Source organism: Felis catus, chromosome X, assembly GCF_018350175.1.
Source record: "Felis catus isolate Fca126 chromosome X, F.catus_Fca126_mat1.0, whole genome shotgun sequence".
NCBI lineage: Eukaryota > Metazoa > Chordata > Mammalia > Carnivora > Felidae > Felis > Felis catus.
Genome location: NC_058386.1, coordinates 40,033,281 through 40,052,931, shown reverse-complemented (window position 1 = coordinate 40,052,931; position 19,651 = coordinate 40,033,281). Strand labels below are relative to the sequence as shown.

At 42.3% G+C, this 19,651-nt stretch overlaps 1 non-coding gene and 1 pseudogene across 1 annotated transcript; one reads left to right on the top strand and one right to left on the bottom strand.

Moving 5' to 3' along the window:
- Positions 1-19,651, bottom strand: part of LOC101089082 — a 62,677-nt pseudogene that overhangs the window by 17,266 nt on the left and 25,760 nt on the right.
- TRNAR-UCG lies at positions 4,791-4,875 on the top strand. Its single transcript has one exon. It is a non-coding gene; the product is annotated as a tRNA-Arg (tRNA).

The window sequence follows — 19,651 nt, the reverse complement described above, 5'->3', positions numbered from 1 at the left end:
ATGTCGATTCAAATTTAAAAAAGAACTCAAAAAAAAAGAACTCAGACAACTTGCTAGCAAATAATAAAATAGTAGTGATAACAACAACCCGATGTAAAAAATGGGCCAGAGACCCAAACAGACGTTTGTCCAAAGAAGATACACGAAAAGCCAAAGGTACGTGAAAAGATGCTCGGCATCACCAGTCCTTAGGGAAATTGACACGAACAGCACCATGAGAAATCATCTCGCGCCAGTTACAGCGGCCATCATCGAAAAGATTGGAGGTAACCAATGTTGACGTGGATGTGGAGAAAAGGGAGCCCTTGCGAACTGTTGGGGGGAATGCAAACTGGTGAAGCCATTACGGAAAACAGTATGGAGAATCATCAAAACATGAAAAATAGAACTACCATATGATTCAGCAATTTCACCTCTGGGACTATGTCCAAAAGAAATGAAGGCATTAACTCAGAAAGGTATCTGCACCCCTCTGTCCATCACAGCATTATTTACAATAACCAGGACATGGATGGATGAACGGATGAAGAAGTTGTGGGAGATAGGTTAGACAGAGAAAGACAAATCATGCATGATCTCACTTGCATGTGGAAAAAAACAAATACACAAACTCATAGAAAAAGAGATGAGAATTGTAGTTACCAGAGGCAGAGGGTGGGGGGAAGTGAAGGAAGGTGGTCAAAGGGTACAAACTTCCGGTTATAAGATAAATACTAGGGAGGGTCACCTGGGTGGCTCAGTCGGTTGAGCGTCTGACTTCAGCTCAGGTCATGATCTCACAGTTTGTGGGTTGGAGCCCCGTGTGGGGCTCTGTGCTGACAGCTCGGCGCCTGGAGCCTGCTTCGGATTCTGTGTCTCCCTCTCTCTCTCTGCCCCTCCCCCGCTCACACTCTGTCTCTCTCTGTCTCTCAAAAGTAAATAAACATTACAAAAAATTTTTAAAAGTAAGTACTGGGGATGTAACATACAGCGTGAAGACTGTAGCCAACCCTACTGTGTGATATACTGGACAGTTGTTATGAGAGTAAATCCTAAGAGTTTTCATCACAGGGAGAAACTATTTTCCTATTTTTCCTTTTTATTGCATGTAGGTTAGAAGATGGATGTTAGCTGAAGCTATCACGGTAATCATTTCACAACATATGTAAATCAGACCATCATATTGTATATCTGAACCTCAGGCAGCAGTGTATGTCGATTGTTTCTCAACAAAACTGGAAAGAAAAGATACTTGTAGTAACATGTTTATAACAAGCTACGTACAAACTTCATCAACAGCAGTGTTATGTCAGTGAATGGAAGAGATACACATTCTGTAATGCGTGTAGAGAAGTGTCTAAAAACACTTGTAATAGGGATGTTTCTAACAAGCTACCTGAAAGCTGCCTTCAGAACAGTGTTATTTCAGAGACGGGAACTCATACTCATTCCTTAATGTATGTAGTGAAGTGTAAAAATCTATCTTATTGAAGATTTTTAAGCGCCCACAGTTTTAAGCTGTGCTCGGCACAGTGTTATTTCAGTGAATGGAAGTGATCCCCACTCAGTGATGCAGGTAGTGAAGCGTTAAACAACGCTTGAGATGAACATGTTTTTAACAAGCTAAAAACAAAAAAATAAAAAATAAATAAAAACTCTCTGCTCTGCCAAAGACAATGTCAAGACAATGAGAAGATCAGCCACAGTGTGTGTGTGTGTGTGTGTGTGTGTGTGTGTGTGGGCGGGGGGGGGGGGTAGAATATAATTTATATTTGAGAGAGAGCACAAGTGGGGTAGGGTTAGAGAGACAGAGGCACAGAATCCAAAGCAGGCTCCGGGCTCTGAGCTGTCAGCACAGAGCCCAACGCGGGGCTCGAACCCCAATCCGTGAGATCATGAACTGAGCCGAAGTTGGGTGCTCAACCGACTGAGCCACCCAGGTGCCCCCCAGGAGAAAATATTTTTAAAAAAACACTTCTGATAAAGGGCTATTATCCAAAATGTACAACGATCTCTTAAAACTCAACAATAGGGGCGTCTGGGTGACTCAGTTGGTTAAGCATCTGACTTCCGCCCAGGTCATGATCTCGAGGTTCAAGCCCTACGTTGGGCTCCTCTCTGACAGTGCAGAGCCTGCTTGGGATTCTGTCTATCCCTCTCTCTCTGCCCCGGTCATGCTTTCGCTCTCTCTCTCTCTCTCAAAATAAGTAAATAAAGTTAAAAAAAAAACCCTCAACTATAAAAACAGACAATTAAAAAACGGGTAAAAGATTTTTATGGACACATTTTTATGGTCAAAAAGCAGTTGCAGAGAGCAGGCAAGCATATGGAAATATACCCCACATCCTATATCATCAGGGACATGTAAATTAAAACAATTGTGCTACTCCTGCATGCCTTTAGGAATGTAAAAAATCTGGAACACTGATCACTAAATGCTAGTGAGGAAGTAGAACAGTAGGGAACACTTATTCGTTGCTGATGAGAATACACAGTGGTACAGCCATTTTGGAAGACACTTTGGCAGCTCTTTATCAAAGCGAAATATTCTTTTACTATATGAGCCAGCAACTGTACTCCTTGATGCTTACCCGAAGGAGTTGAAAACTCACGTTCTCACAAAAACCGGCACACAGACGTTCACAGCGGCTTTATTCACAGTTGCCAAACTTTGGGGACACCCAAGATGCCCTTCGGTAGGTGAACGGATAAATAATCTGTGGCACATTCAGACAATGGAATATTAGGGCTAAAAAAGAAATGAGCTCTCAAGCCATGAAAACACATGGAAGGACCTTCAGTGCACGTTACTAAGTGGGAGAAGCCAAACTGAAAAGGCTGCCTAACGTATGGTTCCAACTGCATGACCTCTTGGAAAAGGCGAAACTACGGAGACAATCTAGAGATCGGTGATTGCCAGGCTTCAGGGGTGAGAGAGCGTTAAATATACTCCGTGTGGTACTGTAATAATGGATAGATGTCATCATACATTTGTCCAAACCCATACAATGTACAGCACCAGGAGTGAACCGGAAAGTAAACAATGGGCTTGGAGTGATGACGGTGCCTCCATGTAGGTTCCTCAGTTGTAACAAACGCATCATTCTCGTGGGGGATGCTGGTAATGGGGGAGGCTGTGGGTGTATGGAGGCAGGGAAGGGGGTACATGGGAAATCTCTGTGATGTCACCTCAATGTTTCTATGAACCTAAAACTGCTTTAAAAGTTTGATTTAAAGAAGATTTAGGGGCGCCTGGGTGGCTCCGGCGGTCGAGCGTCCGACTTCAGCTCAGGTCACGGTCTCGAGGTTCATGAGTTCGAGCCCCATGTCGGGCTCTATGCTGATGGCTCGGAGCCTGGAGCCCGCTTCGGATTCTGTGTCCCCCTCTCTCTCTGCCCCTACCCTCTTTCTCTCTCTCTCTCTCTCAAAAATACATAAAATGTTTAAAAAAATCCTTTTTAAAATTTAAAAAACGTTTTTGTCAGTCATTATGCTTCTCCACTCAGTGATGACCCTGTGGCAGGCGGCCCTCACCTCCTGACTCTCCCAGAGCTACCCACCAGCTCTTCCCAGCCCAATCAGATCCTTTCGCACCATTTCTCTCCCGTTGTGCGTATGTGCCTACGTGTGCGTGCACGCATGCATGCTCTTGCACAACGGAAGTAGAGGATTGCTGGCTACGAGAGGCGCCTTTCCTTTTCTCCCGTTGCCCGATCACCTGGCACGGCCATAGACGTCAACCAGACCCCGTGAAAAAGCTGCCGCGCCCTGGCACCAACACGCACCCGAACCCTCACCAGCTCGCAACCAAATCGCTTGGGGGCTCCGGTTGAAGTGACGGCGGTACCAGATCTGGAGCCTGGGAATCTGTATTTCAGCCAGATTCCCCAGGGGCGTTGAATGCGCGTGGACGCTTGAAAGTGGATGTTTCAAACGTGGTATGTTGCTCATAGTCAATTTTCAACAGTACGCGTTGCCCGAAGGAGTATATCGTTAGTATTTCAAACTTCATGTGTGGCGGTATTATTCTTTGAGAATATGCTTTAGAAAAGGATAATGAGTGAATGCGTTTAGGCTTTTAGACAAGCTCGAAAGGCAACATTCCCTAAGTTAATAGTCCTTTAAACAGACTTAATCGAAAATGCATCGCGTCTTGCTATGGACTGACTTGTGTACCCCCCCCCAGTTCCTGTGTTGCAGCCCTCCACCCTCAGTGTTGGGGTGTGGGAAGTGGAGACTTTGGAAGATAATTAGGGTTAGATGAGATCATGACGGTGGGGCCCTCCCGATGGGGTTAGTGTTCTTATAAGAGGAGACGACAGAGAACTTGCCTTCTCTCTCTCTGCCAAAGGAAGACAAGCCAGCAGTCCAAGTCTATCATACTTTATTTCATCCACTTATCCTGTGATTCGTTCATTTTGAGACAATTTATTGAGGGCTTGCTATGGGCTGGGCCCCAACTTAAGTGGTGGTAAACAGAGGTGAATCAGATGTATGTGCTCCCTGCCTTTAGGGAGCTCCCGGCCCCATCAGGAGCCAGTAAGGTAATACACAGATATGTAATCATAAATCATGAAATAGGAAGAAGGAAAGCAGGAAGGCCTCACTGTGACACTGATATTTTAGCTCATTTCTGAAGGATAAGTGCATGACATTTTCTAAAGGAGAAATGACTTTGAACTGAAAGACACCTCGGCAGAATGCTTATCATGTACCATCTAGATCCCCTTTCACTGAAGGACTTATTGTCCCAACTTCTGGGAGTGCTAAGGGCAGACAAGCTCTCTCTAAAAAACAGCCTGCACAGGGGCGCCTGGGTGGCTCAGTCGGTTGAGCGTCTGACTTCGGCTCAGGTCATGATCTCGCGGTCCGTGGGTTCGAACCCCGCGTCGGGCTCCGTGCTGACAGCTCAGAGCCTGGATGGAGCCTGCTTCAGATTCTGTGTCTCCCTCTCCCTCCGCCCCTCCCCCACTCACACTCTGTCTCTCTCTGTCTCTCAAAAATGAATACACTTAAAAAAAAAAAAAAAAGATCCTGCACAGTAAACTCCATCTCACGGTCTGTTTCCTGGGCAGCTCAAACTACCATACCCGTGTGTGATTTTTTAATTCTAGTGTACTGGAGACCTCTGAAAAATCTTTAAATAAGGCCTACTCCAATGCCTCCTTCCAATCATTAAAAAACATCAGAAAAACCGAAACCAGGGGACATCTGACCGAAATAACCATTACTCTTCAAATGTGTCAAGGTCATGAAAGAGAAGGAAAGAGTGAAGAACTTTTATAGATGGGGGGAGATTAAGCAGAACCAGCAACCAAATGCAATGTGAGATCCTGCATAGGATCCTGAAAGAGAAAGAAAAAAAAAAAAAAGACAGTGGGAAAACTACTAAAATTAGAATAAAGCATGTAGTTTAGTTAGTATTATTGTGCCTATGCGAATTTCCTGGTTTTAATAAGTGTGCCGTGGTTATATAAGATGCGAACGTTACGGAAACCTGATTGAGGGATACAAGGAACTCTCTGGTACTACTTATACACCTTTCCAATAAGCCTAAATTAGTTACACTTAAAAAACATAAAACAAATGTTATCCAGGCCGCTGTGTGGAGAATGGGTTGCAGGGAAAGCAAAAGTGAGAGAAGACAGACCCGTTGATAGAGTATCATAACGGTAGTAGCAACAGACAGTAGTAACAGTAGGTGTTAACTTTGACCATAGCAGCTAGTGGAGGGGGATTTAAGGGGGAAAAAAGAAGTCAACCGTGTCAACCACACCGAATCTTTTCTGTCGCAGACTTCTAGTCTGAAGCACGTACAGAGTGAGAGAGAAATGTAGTTTAATGCTACATCAGGCTTGGAGTTTTGACTCAACCGGGACTGAACACTCTAATTTCTCAACGTAGACTGCCCCATAGAGCATCTTGAGGTCTGTCCAGTCATGGTCAAGAGTCTTAGGCTGCTGGAAGTTTTCAAGCCTAGGAAGTAGGGACAAGGCTGTCAAGACAATTCCGTGAAGGTTTCAGATGGAACGTATTACGCGTATAAGGGACATATTTAATGCACACACATAGCTCAATGATAATTACAAAATAAACTTCTGTTTACCTACTACCTAGCTTGGTTCTCAACCTTTGTTGCCTACCAGAATCAAGTGGAGAGCTAATAGAGAAGAAAGAGGTTCAAGTTCATGGAAGCAGGATAGGGCTCAGCCTTTGACCGAGTTTTCCTCCTGATTTTGACGCAGATCAAAGTTTAAGAACTGCTGAGCTAGAATATTACCAATACTTTTCAAGGCTTCTGTATACCTCTCCCTAGTCACATCCCACTCCTTCCAGATTCAACTATTGTCTTCAAGCTTTGTTAATCATTCCCTCATTGTTCATTATTGGTTTTTCATTTGCACTCATTCAGGTATCCCTAAAAATATTTTGCTCAGGGTTGCTCAGTCGGTTAAGCGTCCGACTCTTGATTTCAACTCCGGTCATGATCTCACGGTCATGTGTTCGAGCCCCGCCTTGGTCTCTGGGATGACAGTGCAGAGCCCGTTTGGGATTCTCTCTCTCTCTCTCTCTCTCTCTGCCCCTCCCCTGCTCACTTAGTTTTGCCCATTTTCAAGCTTTATTTAGTTATAAGCACAGTATATGTTTTCTTCTGTGACTTGCTTTTTATTTGTCACATTATGTTCTTGAAATTCATCCATTTTGACGCACGTAGCTACCATTTGTTTGTGGTCATTGGTGCATAGTATTCCATTGTATAAATATGTCACAATTAATTATCCATTGTCCTGATGTTGAATATTTAAGTTGTCTTAAGTAACTACATATTGAGAACTTCGCTGGCTGCTTGGGAAGTGTTAGGACCTAATGAAGGGTAGCATCTCTGCCCTCCGTTACTCCCTTGCTGTCCTCTCCTCATCCACATTTTTGGTCCCCAACTGCCACCAAGGAATGACAAGGAGCCCCTTTCACCCAAGGGCTAATGGAAGCTGAATGGAGAACCTGAACTATCATCCTCACTCACCGGAATGGTATCAGAAAATACATGTTTATTTTCATTCGAGTACTTCCCACTGATGCTAGACTATGTATTTATCTCTTTTATCTGTCCCCAACACTAGAATGTAAACTCTATGAAGCTTAAGAACTTTATATTGCTTATTGGTGAATTCTTAGATCCTACAGCTTGCCTGGGGAAAATCACCCTAAATCTGTGTTTATTGAATGAATGGATGGATGGATGAATGAATAAGATAATATCATTTAATTTTTATTAGGGGTCTATAAGCCACCTATTGTGCATAGAATATTCTTTGAAAGGTCTTTAAATGTAAATGTAAGTTTTGCGAGTTATGGAATCGCCCAGATTTCGTACAAGCGTGCAACAGGTTTATTCTACTTTACTCTTTATTCGACTTCCACCAGTGGCTCCGCTAAGGAAAGGATGGAGAAAAGAGAGCTTGGATTGGTGTTGTCGATGTTTCTCTTGACTGTTGGGTACCTTCCATGAAGTGCATTGGTGGAAGCTACCTCGCTATACCTTTCTGTTACCTTTAAGCTTTCTGGCAGACCTCTGTTAATAACACCTCTCATCTTCTGCTTCTAGGGGGTTTCCCATAATCTCTATTCTTGTGGGGTCTTTTTTTTTTTTTTTACCCCAGCAGGTAGCTTTTTTGGGTGGAGTCCTTTCAAGGATCCCCTTCATGGCAAGGACTTGACTTTGCTCGCCCAAAGGTGGCAGTACGGTTTGACCCAGTACTGATGCTCCTCTCCATGCCATGCCCTCAAGATCTACTCTACCAGGATCGATATCAGTTATCTACTGTTGCATACAGACTTAGTGGGTTAAAACACTCCAGATCTTAGTAGATGGAAACAACAACCACTTTATTTGCTCAAAATTCTGTGGGTCAGTAATTTGGAAGAGGCTCAGATCAATGGTTTTTCTACTGGTTCGCCTTGGGGTAACACATAAAGCTGAAGATCACATTAGTGGCCATCTAGCCTCATATATATATTCTGAAGATCGGAGATGGGGTGAGTAACTGAAGGACCAGTTAGCCTACATCTTAGCAAACCTTGGAGGACTGTGCCTAATGGAGGCCTTGTACTCAACTTTGGACAAAATCATTCCATACCTTTTCATGTAACCTGTTACCCAAACTTTTCCTGGGCTGGATACATATATATGATTTATCTCTATATAAATAATCCATACTGAAGGATGTGCAGTCCTCCCACCCTAGAGATCCTAAATCTTATCCTTGAAATAAGCGAGAGCATCAGCGAGCCGTAAATCTACATGTTGGCGCTCTGCCGTTGGCCTACACAGACGCATGTGTGATTTAAAAAAAAAAAAATTAAAGCGAAGAGTTAACCATTCTATTTCCTCTCAGAACACTGCTTCACCCACAGGAAATGATGCCCCTGGCGCTTGCTTCTGCTGAACACCGAGAAGGCTTTATCTCACAAACACCGGAAGATTTGTAACAGGCCAAGTGTTTCATCTTGTTCTGGACATTAAAAAGTACAGAAATGCTTTCCCTTCTCTAGCAATTGTTCAAGGTCACGACGGTTTGCAGTTCCCGCATCATCTGATCCTTCTAGACTTCTGCTTTTTTCCTTTCTTCCTTTCCTACTTTCCCCTCCTTTTTTTTTTTTCAATGTTTATTTATTTTGGGACAGAGAGAGACAGAGCCTGAATGGGGGAGGGGCAGAGAGAGAGGGAGACACAGAATCGGAAAAGGCTCCAGGCTCTGAGCCATCAGCCCAGAGCCCGACGCGGGGCTCGAACTCACAGACTGCGAGATTGTGACCTGGCTGAAGTCGGACGCTTAACCGACTGCGCCACCCAGGCGCCCCTACTTTCCCCTCCTTAACCTCAGCATTGTCGTGACCAGAGGCAGAGGGAGGCGGGGGCGGGGGGAGTGGAGGAAGGTGATCAAAGGTACAAACTTTCAGTTATAAGAGAATGTAACAGGGATGTAACATACAGCATGACGGCTGTAGCCAACCCTACTGTGTGATATTACCAGGCAGTTGTTACGAGAGTGAATCCCAAGAGTTTCCATCACAGGGAGAAAATAGTTTCCTTTTTCTCCTTTTTACTGTACGTAGGTTAGAAGACGGATGTTAGCTGAAGCTGTCATGGCAATCATTTCACAACATACGTAAATCGAATATGTAAATATTGTGCATCTGAAAGTTATGCGGTAACGTGTGTCAATTGGCAAAAATCTCAATTTCTTCACCTTTTTTACTTTTTATCTTGTTTTATCACTCATGGCTTCATAAACGGCAACAATTTTTTTTTCTTTCAACCAAGAAGATGTACATAAAGAAATCATAAAAAGACTACTCTCCTCGGAGTGTGGTCCACGGGTCATCAGCATCACCTGGGAGTGTTAGAAAATGCAGAATCTCAGGCCTCGCCCCAGATCTACTGAATTAAAATCTACCTTTAACAAAATCCCCCGGTGATCCAAGTACACATTCAAGTTGGAAAAGCACTGTGCTGAGGCACTCCCTCTGTTTGGTGCCTTGGAATCCTCAACAGTAAATTGTAGCAAGGGCGCCTGGGTGGCTCAGTGGGTTGAGCGTCCGACTTTGGCTCAGGTCATGATGTCGCGGTCTGTGAGTTCAAACCCCGCGTCGGGCTCTGTGCTGACAGCTCGGAGCCTGGAGCCTGCTTCCGATTCTGTGTCTCCCTCTCTGTCTCTCTCTCTGTCAAAAATAAATAAACATTAATTTTTTTTTTTTAATTGCAGCACGGTCACATCGAGGGGTGCAGATTTCATACTCATGAATTTCTGTTTGCTTCTTCGTTCTCAGGACTTTCTATCTTCAAAATGTGAGAGCCCTGCTAAGTCCCTAAGACCACGTTCCTGGGAGCCCTGAACAGAATTCTGAGAATGTTCTACCGTCTGTGGGGTAGGTAGCACAAGTTGTTTGGCTACCAAGAGTATGGTGCTTTAGCCATGAAACTTTTTGTTAACAACTTTCAAATAGACTGTCTGTCAAGCCACACAGATTTAAAATGGTAAATAATAATAGAGGACAAGAGAAACTGGGAGCAATGAGGGAGAAAGATGCAGGAGAGTTGTTCAGATAAGAAAGGCTATAAAATAGAAAGTTCTCACAGCAGGAACTTGACGTGAATTGACACCAGATTGATTCCTGATCCTCAACGCCATGCATTACAATTTCTAAGTGATGTGTCTGAATGATGTGATGCTGTTTTTGAAGCTAAGTCGTGGGAACATCAATCTTATAACTTTTGTAAGGTCCAATTTGGGGGGTGGGGTGGACTAGGAAAGGATAGTAAATGTCTTATCACTGATCTCCACTGTCTTCAAAATACATAAAGCAATTTCACCTTTAAAACTGCAGGCTCAAAAGTAAGTAAATAAATGGATGAATAAATAAAAACGCAGGCTCAACATTAATTTCGGAGTCATCTTTCTTCGACACGAACAGTGTCTAATGGGGGCACATTACTTTTACTCATCTTTGGAACTACATTAAATACCCACAGAACTGAAGAATGAGTACAAGCCTCCTTCCCTCTTCTAAATTTTAGGCAGAGATCTTTGGTAGACCCTTCTTTGGAAAGCACACTTCTGGCCAAACCACTGGAAGAATGACCCTGTGACTCAGCATTTTGTCTCTGTGAGCAGCATCTTGGTGTACCTATGGCGAAGGGGTCACACATTCAAGAAACCATCGAATAACTCAAATATATAAAATTAAAAACTGATCTCGGCTCCCAGGCTTCAATGCACCTTGTCTTTCTTGTCTTCCATACATATCTGTTCGGTGTCTACTATGGGCCAGGTACTACATTTTGAGCTGGAGAGGGAGGGACAAATAAAATAGTCCCTGGCCAAAGACTCCTATTCTCAGCGGCCATTTTAACAGATTTTTCATAATGAAGAACAAAAGACCATGTTTTCTGGGGGTGAATGAGTTGTTGAAGAACGTCCATCCTTCCAAATAGAATCTAGTTTTTCTCCGTGGCCTTGAAGATTCCAAAACTTAAGGAGAGGGTCTCCGTCGTCATGCTGACATGTCCAACCAGATGGAAACCTAACAATGAGAACACCAAGCTCTTCAAAAGGGATGTGGGATAACATGTAGAGTAAGAGAACAGTCTTGAAGACATGGCAAGAGACTATTACATGCAAGCAGTATTGATTTTAGCCATCCCTTACATATGGAAAGGCCTGTCCTAAGGTTCTTACTTAAGAAGCCTGACATACAGGCCCATTACATTGACCTAAACCACAGTCATCAGAGATAAAGGTGTCATAGAGCCCTGTATTATGAGTCAGTGTGCAACCGGAAGGTGACTTGTGGGGCCATTACGTGCCTTACCCTTTTAGAAGAAACTTGAGATCTGCAGGGAGTTGGGGGTCAGCCTGATGATGGTTCAATAAAGGTTTTCACCTGAGGCCACAGGATCTCCAAGGAAGAATGGAGTAGAGAGCCAGAGCCACGCAGGATTACTGAGATTCCGAAAGTCAGGAGGGATGTACAGGGCTGGCACGATCAAAAGAGCCCAGAGATAAATCACGGGAGTAGAGGCTGAGACTGAGGATCTAGAACGATGATTAGAAATAGATGCTGGGGGCTGTGGCTGGCTTTTAGAATCTTCAGCAGTCTGAAACCATAGGGTCAGGAACATAACTGGACTCGATGCTTGTTGGGAAACGTGACCCCACTCTGGATGAATGGTGTCCCCTGCAAATTCATGTTACAGCCCCAAGCCCCAAGGTGACTGTATTTAGAGTCAGGAAGCAATTAAAGTTAAATCAGTTCATAAGGGTGGGGCCCTGATCTGATGGGATTAGTGTTCTTATAAGAAGAGGCACCAGAGAGTTCCTTCTTTTCTCTTTGCCATGTAAAAATACAGCAAGATGGCAGCCATCCGCAAGTCAGGAAGAGAGCCCTCACTATCAAGTGAGTCAAATGGCACCTTGATCTTGGACTCCTGGCCCCCAGAACCACGAGAAATATGTGTCCGTTGTTTAAGCCACCCAGTTTGTGGTATTTTGTCAGAACAACCTGAGCTAACACAGACCCCATTACAGATGCCATCCAAATGCCTGTTCATCACCAACAAAAACATAAAGAGCATAGTAGTAGAGGAAGAGCTGGCATTGATCAATGGAAGAGAAAGGAAAATCCAGAAATCGATCTGATCACAGATAACATAAAGGAGGCATCCAAAATATTGCAATCCAGATAAGTGGTGGGCAACGTAGAAAAAGAACAACTTAGAAGTGAATGTCACAGAATTCACCAAAATAAATTATAAGCATATGGGCAAGTTACGTAGAAGAGTATTCGAGTATCTTTCAGGTTTCTGGAGGAGAGTTAACTTTAAAAACTTTAAAGCCTTCGAAGGAAGCACAAGAGGAAAGATAGAGTCAATCATACAAACATCAAGACCATCGTTTTGAAAAGCAAGATCAAACAGCAAGCCACATACTGAGAAGAATGCTTTGGGTAATGATTTGCAGGGATGTGAGTTTTAAACCCCCCCACCTCCAAAAGTAGAAATTGACCAGAATATAAAATATGCAGATATCAATAGAAGATTGGGACAAAGAAAATTCACACAAAAATTCCCTACTTTAGAAAATACAAATAAGATGAAAGTCTCAACTTTGGTTCCATTTAAAGACGGGCAAATAAAAATCAAACAGAATGGGGCACCTGGGTGGCTCAGTCGGTTGAGCGTCTGACTTCAGCTGAGGTCACGATCTCATGAACTTTGTGAGTTTGAGCCCCATGTCGGGCTCGCCGCGGTCAGTGCAGAGCCCGCTGCGGATCCTCTGCCCGCCCCCCCCGCCCCACTGCTCCTCTCCCGCTCATGCTCTCTCTCTATCAGAAATAAACATTAAAAAAATCAAATAGAATATTTACACAAAAGCCTGCACATGATATTTACAGTAGCGTCATTCATGAATGCCAAACGTACAAGCAACCAAAATGTTCTTCAGCAGGTGAATGGATAAAATAAACTATGGTGCATCCGGGTAATGGAATATTATTCAGTATTAAAAAGAAACAAGCAGCCAGGCCATGAAAAGACATGGAGAAAATCTTAAATACATGTTACTAATGGAAGAAGCCAATCTGAACAGGCTACATACTGTCTGATTCCAACTGTAGGACATTCTGGTAAAGGCAAAACCATGGAGACCGTAAAAGATCAGTGGTTGCCTGGGATTGGAGAGGAGGAAAGGATAAATAGGCAGAGTGCAGAGGATTTTTAGGATAGTGAAACTGCTCTGTATGATTCTCTGATGGTGGATACATGTCATGATACGTTTGTCCAAATCCCTAGAATGTACGATATCAAGAGCGGCTCCCCGATGGAAACCATGGACGCTGGGCGATAATGACAGGTCAACGCAGATTCATCAATTGTAATAAATGTACCACTCTACTGTGGGATGTTGATAAGGGGGGGAGGCTATGCATGTGTGGGGCAGCGGGTATATAGAAAATTTTCCTCTTCATTTTACAGTGAACCTGTTCTAAAAAAAAAATAATAAAGCCTTTAAAATTAAAAAAAAAATCAAATAGGTGATGGCATAGAATACTAAATGAGGCCACGTCTCATCTACTAAATGGGCCCAAAGCATGATGATTAAGATAATCATGTGCAGGAGTGCTGAGGAGAATGTGGCAGATCTGGAAGGTACTTGACGCTGAAAGGTTGTCATTTGATTAACGGTACTTTCAGAAAGCGATTTGACAAGACAGGTCAATTGCCATAAAAGCACTCATATTCTATTAGGGATTTATCTTAAGGAAACGATCGAAAGAGAAAGTGAACGCTGTAGAGGTGAAGAAATTTTTGACACGATTTGCTTAATGTTGAAAAATAGGGAGCAATCTAGCTGTTTAATGGCAGAGAAATTACGCCATAGCCACTTTATTGGATGTCATCTTAGCACTAAGAATTATAACGTTGAAAGTAGGCACTTACACGATAAGATATGTAAAGGTGAGTAAAAAGCCCCCACTTGCACACACTTTGGGACTATGTAAAAACGTGGGGCCACGAACAGAGGCTGGGAAGAAATGCACAGAATTGGACAGCGCCCTCGTTGTAGGATGGTGAGATGTTCGATGGGTTTTCTTCATCGTTTTGCCAAACTTTCTGCAACGCTTTTATATGGCCTTTCAGTGGCAAGGAGAGAATAAGACACGATCTGCCTCGTTGGGGTAATATTGTGAGCATTCTATTCTATAAAAAGAAGAAACGACTGGGAAATGAAGAAAGGAAAAAATAGTTGCAGTAAGAAATTCTCAGTGACAAAAACAACCCAGGGGGACATGGACAAAATGGTGCTAATGCTATTCCTTTCTAGTGCAAAAGACTCTCCTAGTGTTTTCTTTCTTTCTCTTCTGTGTTTGGAATGAGCTTCATTCTGGAGTCAATGTCAATTTCCTTCCTTCCTGTGAAATAGAAGATACTCTGAAATAAAAGTAGTTTTATAGCCCTAGAGCAACAACGCTTCAGGAATCAAGGCCAACCTCCACTTACATTCACTATAGAGTAGACCCTTTGAGTTTTGATAATTCAAAAAGACAAAACCCCACCCAAACCCTCATAATGGAAATGGTTTTCTTGCATTTTAGTTTTTAGAGAATGAGACGTATTACACATTTTTTCGTCCTTTCCCAAGATGTATTCTATTTTTTATATTAAATGTAATTTATTGTCAAATTGGCTTCTATGCAACACCCAGTGCTCATCCCAACAGGTGCCCTCCTCCGTGCCCGTCACCCACTTTCCCCTCCCCCCCCACCATCAACCCTCAGTTTGTTCTCAGTGTTTAAGAGTCTCTTACGGTTTGCCATATTACACATTTTTAAGAGACTATCAGGTATTTTAGGAATGATCCCCAGAGACTGAATATTCAATCCAATGTTATGCCTTCTCTCCAGTGGCGGTTGGATATTGTTGCTAGAATATCCAGAATTTTTAACAGACATTACAGGAAACCTGGGGCTTTCTGGGCAGCATTTATGAATTTTAAGGGGACCGAAATAACCCATTTTTCTGGGAAGCACTCGCTTAGGTAGAATGGACTCTTCTTAATGATGTGTTAATGAGGCGGTGGCAAAGGCCTGATGCTGTGGCCGCCTGCTACTCCCCCTCTGGGGCTTTCATTCAGGAGAACGCTCCTGCAGTCAAGTTCCTTGAATTCCTCCACTCCTTCCCTCTTTGGGGCTTGACCTCTGTGCACATACACGCGTCCTGATGTATACACCAGACCCCTCCCTGTCGCAGGCACAATCAACCCAAGCTGGGGTGTGGCCCATACCTGGTTTCAGCACTTGTTGTTCGACCTCTAAAACACCATCCCCTGAAACACCAAATTGCACATTTGCTTTGTGCAGTTAACGCCCTACTGACGTCTAATGACAAAACCCAGAGACGTTTCCATCCTGCGAGACATGTGTTCTCCATTATGGAAGGATCGACTTGGGGATTCGGAACGGGACCTTTTTCTGTTTTCTGATCACCCTGCCTCCTGCACCGGGGTTAAGATTTGAGCACAAAGGGAAACCCTTCCACCTGGCCTGCTCTCAAATGTTGCACCCGCTGCGAAGGTAGTATTTTTGGAGTAACTTTTTGTAAGCGAATTGTTTACTTTGATTTGGTTTCAAGTTCCACGTATAAGTGTAAGGATCTCTCTTACGTTCTTCACTCAGATTCACCGATTGATTACATTTTGCACCATCTGTTTTACTCTCTCTCTCTCTCTTTAAAAATGTTTATTTTTCAGAGAGAGAGAGAGAGACAGACAGAGCGTGAGCAGGGGAAGGGCAGAGAGAGAGGGAGACACAGAACCCGAAGCAGGCTCCAGGCTTCGAGCTGTCAGCACAGAGCCCTATGCGGGGCTCAAATCCATGAACTGCGAGATCATGACCTGAGCTGAGGTCGGCCGCTTAACTGACTGAGCCACCCAGGCGCCCCTCTCTCTCTTTCTTTCTACGTGCATGTGCATATATGCTTTTTTCTCTTAATTTTTTTAATGTTTATTTATTTTTGAGAGACAGAGACAGAGCATGAGTGGCAGAGGGGGAGAGAGAGAGGGAGACACAGAACTCATAACAGGCTCCAGGCTCCACACTGTCAGCACAGAGCCTGACGTGGGGCTCGAACCCACGAACTGTGAGATCCTGACTTGAACCGAAGTCGGATACTTAAGCGACTGAGTCACCCGGGTGTCCCTATGTGTTTTGTTTCTGGTTTTTTGTTTTCTGAACTGAACACTCTAAAATGAAAGTAAGCTGGCAACATCAAGCCCCATTACTGAATACTTCACTGTACGTTTCCTGAGATCAAGGACATTCTCTTAAATAACCACAGTACTATAGTCAAAATCCTCCTCCTCCTCCTCCTTTTCTCCTTCTTCCCCTCTCACTTCTTTTCTCCACCCTTCCCTCTCTTTGGGTATCACAGGCTTATAAATTTTTACTTATTTCCTGCTACAGTAAAATACAGCAATTTTCTCATTCATGCCCAAATTGTCAAATTGCTTTATCCTACAATATATTTCAACCAAATTGATAGTATTGACAATAAATCTACGGAGTAAAGTTTAAGATATATATATATCTTATATATATGGAAATGGTTTTCTTGCATTTTAGTTTTTAGAGAATGTATCATATATATATATATGTATCATATATATATATATATATATATATATATATATATATAGCAGCTCTTTTTACCTTTAGAATATATGCCACTAAATATATAGCATATTGGAGTCAGAGAACAGTGCTCATAAGTTGCTTGAAAGGATTTATGGTTTTTTTCCCTGTGTGATTATATTATCAAGTTTTTTAATGTTTGTTTATTTTTGAGAGAGAGAGAGAGAGTGAAAATGGGGGAAAGGTGGAGGGGGGGGAGGATGCAGACGATCTAAAGCGGGCTCTGCACTGACAGCAGCAAGCCCCAGGTGGGACTTGAACTCACAAACCTGAGATCATGACCTGAGCCAAGTCAGACCCTCAACTGACTGAGCCACCCAGGTACACTATCTATTCTTTGATATACAGCAAGGTTCATCAGTTTCTGCTTATGGTCCATATTAGGATTTGATTTTTTTTTTTTTTTGCTTTTTTTGATGTAATTTTAGTCTTGAATATGTAAGATATTAATAGATTTCAAAAGCGAGAACTGCACAGTCATCCTCAAACAAGTCTCAGTCCCATCTTGATACCTTTCTCTCCGTTCATACCTCCATAGTAGCAATTTTTATGTTTCTGATGGTCCTTCCTGCATTTTTTTTTGTTTTGCAAATATTAAGCGCATGTACATGTAACTATACATATGGGGTTATATATTGTTTTATGTTATATATATATATATATATATACACAATATACACAATGTAAATAATGTGTATGTGTGTAGACACACGTTGTTATACCTATGTGTGTGGCAGGTGGTATTTTCCCCCTTCTTTCGTACACAAAATGTAGCCGACCGTAGACTGTTCTATACCTTGATTCTTTTTTTTTTTTTTTTTTTTTTGCTTAATACATCTTGGGAAGTACTCAGGTTGTTTTTTTAAGTTTATTTATTTATTTTGCGAGAGAAAGATTGAGAGAGAGAGAGAACGAGTAGGGGAGGAGCAGAGAGAGAGATCTGGGGCTTGAACTCACGAACCAGTGAGATCATGACCTGTGCTGAAATCAAGACCTGGACGCTTAACTGACTGAGCCATCCAGGTGCCCCGGAAAGTACTCAGTTTCGGTTCATGGAGTTTGTCTCCATTCCTTCTTTATAGCTGTATCGTACTCCATTGTGGGGCTAGTTTGTTCGACCACTCTACAGGAACAGAGATGCATTATTTTCAGTCATGTGATAAATAATACATGACTAATAAACTTAGGAATATATTGTGTTAGTCTTGTGGAGGTATATTTTCAGTACAGCTGAGTAAAAGAGTATGTATGTATTTAATTCCATTCCATATTGCCAAAATCCCACCAAAGTGTTTGTGCCGTTTTGCACTTCCTGTCATTAATGATGAGTGTGCATATGCTTGGTCACAATCTTGCAACAGAGCGTTTGGTCAAGCATTTCATTAAAAAAAAATTTTTTTAAGTATGCTTTGCACCCAGTGCAGAGCCCAACAAGGGGCTTGAACTCGCAACCCTGAGGTCGAAAACTGAGCTGAGATCAAGAGTTGGATGCTTAACCGAATGAGTCACCCAGGTGCCCCAAACATTTCATTTATGCCAATTAATAAGCATAAAGGATCTTTGGGTAGTAGTAATTTATATTTCTGAGTGATTTTAAGCATATTTTCCTATGTGTAAGGGCCGTTTTATGTTTCTCCCTGCAATTTCTCTGTCACATCTTTTTCTCGTTTTTCTGTTGGGCTTTTGGTATCTTTCTTCTCAATTTGAAAAAAGTTCATATATTTATTTATTTTCCTATTTTTATTTTATTGTGGTAAGGACACTTAATATGAGATTTTAACCTCTTTACAAAATTTTAAGTGTACAATATATTGTTTACTATATGTACAATATTATACAGTAGATCTTTATTTTATTTAAATTTTTAAATGTTTATTTATTTTTGAGAGTGAGAAAGAGCATGAGCTGGGGAGGGGCAGAGAGAGAGGGAGACGCAGAATCTGAATCAGGCTCCAGGCTCCAAGCTGTCAGCACAGAGCCCGACGTGGGGCTCGAACTCACGAACCGTGAGATCATGACCTGAGCCGAAGTCGGACGCTTAACCGACTGAGCCACCCAGGCGCCCCTGTTGCATAGATCTTTCGAATTTATTCATCTTGCTTAACTGAAATGTTATACCCATTGATTACTAACTCCTTATTTCCCCCTTTCTCCAGCCTCTGGCAACCACCATTTCATTCCTTGATTTTATGAAGTTGACTATTTTAGATACCTCAAATAAATGGAATCAGGCAATATTTGTTTTTCTCCCACTAGCTCATTTCTCTTAGCATAATGTCCTCAGTGTTCCTCCATGTTGTCACATATTGTGGCATTTCCTTTTTTTCAAAGACCGAATAGTATTCCGTTGTATGTATATACCATATATTTTTTAAGTGATTTCTCTGTTCATCGACATTTAGGTTTCCACATCTTGGTTACGGTAAACAATGTTTGAATGAACATAAGAGTGCTAATATCTGTTTGAGATCCTAATGTCATTTCTTCTGGATAAGTACCCTGAAAGAGGATTGCTGGATTATATGGTAGTTCTAGTTTTATATTTTTTGAGGAACCTTCATACTATTTTCCAAAAAGCCTGCACTATTTTTCACTTCCACCAACATTGTGTGCAAGGGTTTCAAGTTCTCCACATACTTGCCAACATTTGCTGCCTTGTGTTTTTTTTTTTAAATAATAGCCACCCTGACAGTTGTGACCTTATTGTGGTTTTGATTTACATTCCGCTGATAATTAGTGATGTTGAGCATGTTTTTTTCATATTCCTGTTGGCCATTTGTATGTCTTCTTTGGAAGAATGTCTATTCAAGTCCTTAGGCCATTTTTAAATTGGGTTATTAGTTTTTTTACAATTGAGTTGAAGGAGTTCGTTATGTTTTGGATATCAACTCCTTCTCAGATGTGTACTTCGTAAATATTTTCT